Below are 6,391 nucleotides of genomic sequence, written 5' to 3' on the forward strand. Positions count from 1 at the left end.
AAACGGACGACCCTTTTTTTTCTATTATGTTTGTTTGTTCTTGCACGTGCCCCCTTGGGCTTTCCCATCACATAGTTTGATTTCCTTCTAACAAAAGTTATTTTTCTGCTACGGTATTCATAAGCTAAACTCCCGACGCAATCTTTTCTGTTAATTCAATAACTGCCCGAAATCTATATCTCAAACAGGGTTCGTGATATAGGGGGCATGACTTCAAAATAATAGAGGAAGAAGAATAGGTTATAAGAGAAACAGAGAGAAGAGAATTGAGAAGGAATACAGAGATACTAGTCTTCGTAACATACTGTTTCCACTTTGAATTAATCTATATATATGTAAAAATTTGGCTCATCTGACCCTTTCAATATAACCCGGTGCCCGTGTGAAACCAAACTTCTCGGCCCTAAGAAGGTTCGAAAGTTTTTCTGTCCAAAACCTAAAAAAAAAATTGTCCCTTTTGGAGGATAGTGAAGTGTAAAGTTTGGTTTTACAACTGCAATCGCCACCAGATCCTACAATAATATTTCGCGTGCCCACATTCTAACAAATTTTAGTTTATCAGATTTATTGATATCTTTATAGGTGTGCAAAAGTAGCCAAGACAATGGAAATTTCCTAATGTGCTCATCATGTGCTGTGTAGATAAGCAGCAAATCGGCCAAATTTTGAAATGCAATATTACGAGAGCGATTTCGTGTAATTTAGTTGGAGTCAACAGGTCAAGTCACTTGTTTATCTTCGAAGAACAACTTGATATGTACGTCATAATGTCATACACTTTGCAAAAATATGGAATTTGTGATGCCACCACTTCCTAGTTCCTGATGTTTTCTAAATTCTTGAAACTCATTTAACATACATTTTCGTTATACTAAATCGACACATTTTGTAATATTTTTGTTCATTTGAGAAATGCGCAATGAATTCAGTTTTCTATTTTTGTCTCACCTGCATAGCCGCTTTTCCGACGGCGGCGGCGTCAACACCAAATCTTAACCGCAGGTTAAGTTTTTGAAATGATAGCATAACTTAGAAAGTATATAGACCTAGTTCATGAAACTTAGCCATAAGGTTAATCAAGTATTACTAAACATTCTACCCGAGTTTCAGGTCACATGATTAAGGTCAAAGGTCATTTAGGGACAATGAACTTAGACCATGTTGGGGGAATCAACATCAAAATCTTAACCGAAGGTCAAGTTTTTGAAATGTCATCATAACTTAGAAAATATATAAACCTAGTTCATGAAACTTGAACATAACATTGATCAAGTATTACTGAACATCCTGCATGAGTTTCACGTCACATGACCAAGGTCAAAGGTCATTTAGGGTCAATGAACTTTGGCCGAGTCGGGGGTATTTGTTGAATTACCATCATAACTTTGAAAGTATATTGGTCTAGTTCATAAAACTTGGACATAAGAGTAATCAAGTATCACTGAACATCCTGTGCGCATTTCAGGTCACATGACCAAGGTCAAAGGTCAATGAACTTTGGCCATAGTGGGGGTATCTGTTGAATTACCATCATAACTTTGAAAGTTTATGAATCTGACTCATGGAAGTTGGACATAAGAGTAATCAAGTATCTCTAAACATCCTGTGCGAGTTTCAGGTCACATGATCAAGGTCAAAGGTCATGTAAGGTCAACGAACTTTGGCCATGTTTTTTGTTGTTGAATTACCATCATATCTCTGTAAGTGTATTGGTCTAGATCATAAAACGTGGACATAAGAATGACCAAGTATCACTGAACATATTGTGCGAGTTTCAGGTCACATGATCAAGGTCAAAGGTCAGGTAAGTTCAATGAACTTTGGCCATGTTTTTGTTGTTGTTGAATTGCCATCATATCTATGTAAGTGTATATTGGTCTAGATCATAAAACGTGGACATAAGAGTAACCAAGTATCAATGAACATCTTGTGCGAGTTTCAGGTCACATGACCAAGGTCAAAGGTCAATGGATATTGGCCATGTTGGGGGGTATTTGTTGAATTACCATCATAACTCTGTAAGTACAATTGGTCTAGTTCATAAAACCTGAACATAAGAGTCGTCAAGTATCACTGAACATCTCATGCGAGTTTCAGGTCACATCACCAAAGTCAAAGGTCATTTAAGGTCATTGAACTTTGGCCATTTTAGAGGTAATTATTAGATTGCTGTCATAACTTTCAAAGTTTATAGATATAGTGTATAAAATGTGGATATAGGGGTAATCAAGTATCACTGACAAGTTTTAGGTCACATTATCAAGGTCAAATGTCAATAAACGTAGTATTGTATCATATGAATGGCGTTTTTTGGTGAATAATTATTAAAAGGTTGTTTTTCAAAGTCAGCACTGCTGCTATATTGAATCGCGTGATGCAGGTGAGACCGCCAAAGGCATTCCAATTGTTTGATATATCTGTTAATGTTAATATTTCGTTAAAAGTTGACGCATTTCTTTAGATCTGTTGGCTTTACTTTGTCTTTGCATTTTTATCAAAATATTTCACTTTCCTAATTGAGCAAGTCTGAAACTGTTAAAGCTTCTTTGAATTATTCTTTATTCACCAAATGAGCGTTTCGCTTGGAGTAAATTTGACTCAAAGCAAATCTTATAAAATCGAAACTTGTAAAGAGATATCCCCTAATGAGTTTACTGACGTCCAATTAATGATTTAAATCAAACATATAATAACTTTTAATGATAACGTGATATTTTGGTTAAATGAACTACACATTTCCCCCATAAAAGAGATTGGATTATAACATCATAAAACTGATCGATAACGATAAGAATATTGAAAATTGATATCTTTTATATACCCAAATTAATCGTCTTCAGTGGGCGGGTAACACCGGGGGCCGGGTTCATAAAGATCTGCATAAAACGAAACTAAAAAAATCAATCGCAACTTGATTTTCAGCAAATGAAATGCGGGCATTTGGGAATTGTAATCGATTTTTTGACTTGCGTTCGAATTCAACTCTTTGTGCAACAGCCCCCTATGGCTTGACATTTTGGCCAGCGTATTCTGACGTATGTAGGCTATGGAATGGCAGGCTGGTTTTCCCCAATACCTGATTCCGAGAATTGCCTTTCGTCAATAATTTGTTACGTGCAGTAACGTCGGTATGCCATGGGGGAATTTCCAATGAGGGGTCAGCGAGGCCGATTTTTTGCTCATATACTATTTTATCAAAATAACTTTATTGTTATCAAACACCAATGTGACTCTCCTTATCCTATTTGTTTGCACCATATTCTTTTTAATCATGTCGAGTGAAATGCTACTACTACTAATAATAATTTGCGCAAACGGCTTTGGGTATCAGGGGCAACATACCAATTCAATTTCAAACCTTATCAAACGTAAGCTTGGAATTATTCGCAGGAATAAACATTATTTTAATCAATCTCAACTTTCCAAACTTTATTGGGGATATGTCATTCCCCATATCCTTTATTGTTCTAATGTTTGGTTTGGGAGATCAGAAGGAAATTACGACACGCTTAACAGGTTACATAAAAGAGCAGCGTATCTGATATCAAATCGCACATGGATGACACGTTCTGAAATCGTGTTTAAAGAACTAGATTGGCCCTCTCTAAACAAAGTTCTCCATAGAGCCTCATGTGTTCTTATGTATGAGTGTGTCAACAAATTATCGCCCGCCATTTTATACGATAGACTTTCATTTGTCGATGATGTCTCTACGAGAACCACACGTATTTCTGACAAATTGCTCTTGAGATTGCCAAAATGTCGTACGACCTTTTACCAAAAATCTTTTCTGTTCCTAGGCTCTTTAAATTGGAACCAGCTACCTGACCATACAAGATTTTCAAAATCCGTACATTCTTTCAAATACCAACTTAAACACAAATAGACAAATCATATCCTTCATTTTAATCAGTATACAATACACTTATCACCCACTATTCTCTTGTCCGTGTCGTTCCTAGTACTCTTAATCTTGATTGCTGCTCTTTTCTTGTCTTTCTGTGTTTCCCACTTATTATTTAGACATTAAAGTGTGTAGTGTTTTGTTTGTTTTGTTTTTCTTTCTTTTTATCTCGATGTATATTAGTGATGAAATTTCCAATGATGCGATATGTCTTCTGCTTGTTTTTTTTATTCCAAAATTAAATTTATTAGTACTGTGTGATACATTGCCTTATGTTTTAACGATCTTTCATTTTTATTTTTCATTCTATACATGTATATATATAATCACAGGGCCCTGAGGTAGACCAGCTTTTAATGTTAATATCTTGCGTATTTATAATCTTGCCATCTGTAACTCGTAATATATTTTCGTATTTTACTTTGTATTTGTTCCTTTTTTATGTATCTCATAATGACCTGTTACTATGTTTTTCGTATGTTTTTTAATGCTGATCAGGCCACTCTGTATAAATATTCGAGAATAAATAAATAAATAAATAAATAAATCAAGCTTCCGCCAATAGGGGGGCCGGACATTTTTTTCACCCATATTTTTCCCGATCGGCCGCTCAAAGTTGATTTTTGTGTTTCTTTGAAGGAGTTGTCCCAGTGGCATAATGAGCCGAAATGATTGAGGGGGCTCGATACGGCGTATTGCGCTAAATTAATAGGAAGTTGCGAGTGAGCGAACCGAACGAGCACAAATTTTGACATTTTGATTACAAAAATCAAAGTTTGTGATAAGTTTTTAGATAACACTTGGAAAAAATAGGCTTTTATTTCACCCTTATCGCTTTCCTTTTTCTTTTTTTTTCTTGGACGCGAAAAATTAGGGGGGGGGGGGCAAAACGCCCATGTCCTAACAGTCATTTCTTAGCTTTATTCTTATAAACTAACATAAACGTGCACTAATCTCATAAGCCCTATAGTGCGAGCGCGAGGCACGACCTTAAGATTTTGGGAGTTTCATGTATTTTGTCCTGAAAATGCTTTTTTTTTAAAAAGGAAAAATTCCTTTTTTCAAAATGAAATATGCCCTTTTTGATATTAAATACCCTTTTTGAAGTACAACATAATATATTTCAGGTTAGAAAATCACTTTTTTTTTCTCGCGCTTCGCGCTTGCCTCAAATATTATGTAGCAAGAAACTCACCCTTTTTCTGGTTATAAAATGCTTAGAATGTCCAGTTTTCTGGTTGGAATGTCATTCTTTTTCAGATTGCGCTTCGTGCTCGCGTAAATTGTTTGGTTTAAAAAACAACCTTTTCATGACAACGAGAATGTTTAATTTCCATTTCTTATTGAAATGTCCAAAAGTTTGAGCTTGCGATTAGCGCTCGCAACATTTCGCGTGGTATGCAATATGAAAAAAAACTATGATTTTCTCAAAATGTTCTACAGTAGATCTAAACCCTGTTGCAAACAGACTATTCATAATATAAGTGCCCCTTTTTGGCTTTGCCCCCAAAGAAATACGTTCGGCCGCGCCCCTGCCTTTCCATCATCATAATAATTGAAAATGAAACAGTGTTTCTAGCCCCCCACGCTTTCCCTTCCGTTAATCCCGGCTTCGCCAGATATTTTTTTTTCATTTATCGGATTAACGAATCTTCGGAATAACGAACCTCATTTCGTTTCCGGACTATAGAACCTTCGGAATAACGAACATTGATTCGTTTTCGGACTAACGAACCTTCGGAATAACGAACCTTATTTCGTTTTCGAACTAACGTACCTTCGGAATGAAAAACCTATTTTGTTTTCGGATTAAGAGACCTTCGCAATACCGAACCTTCGGAATAACGCCACAAATGTTCGGATTAACGAACCCTTTTTTCTTTTTCGGATTAACGAACACTTCGAATTAAAGAACCTTCGGAATTGCGAAGTGTAACCGGTTAAACAGGTATGACAGCCCCCTTGCACGTAATGAAAAACAATGATATTATAATCCATAAAATCTTAATATCCATGATAAAATAATCAATGAAGCAATCGTCACGTCGAAGACATCCATAAATAAATGATTAAGAACAGATTATAAAACCGTCTTTATGATGTCTGTCATGGGTTGAGGGCAGGAGGGGGGGGGGGGTTTGGGGTAAGCGCACGGGTGGTAACTAGGAGAAGATGTTTGGTGTAATTTTGTCTGTGATTTTGCTGAACGGGTTATTTTTATACATCTTTGTTCATATCATTGTTTTTTAGGCCTATAAATGTGCTTGTATGTGCTTGTGCATCTTTCAAGAAGCGAATGTTATTATTTAATTATTATCATCATTATCATTATCATTGTTATCAGTATTTATTATTACTTCTACTTATCGGGATTCAAACTTTGTATGTTTTACTTGTCTAAATAAATACAAATACAAATTACAGTACTTCAATATATTCAGGCCTGTAACTTCTTGCAAAGACTGTTTAAACTTAACTCAGTGGTTT

This window comes from Lytechinus pictus, chromosome 9 (genome assembly GCF_037042905.1).
Source record: "Lytechinus pictus isolate F3 Inbred chromosome 9, Lp3.0, whole genome shotgun sequence".
NCBI lineage: Eukaryota > Metazoa > Echinodermata > Echinoidea > Temnopleuroida > Toxopneustidae > Lytechinus > Lytechinus pictus.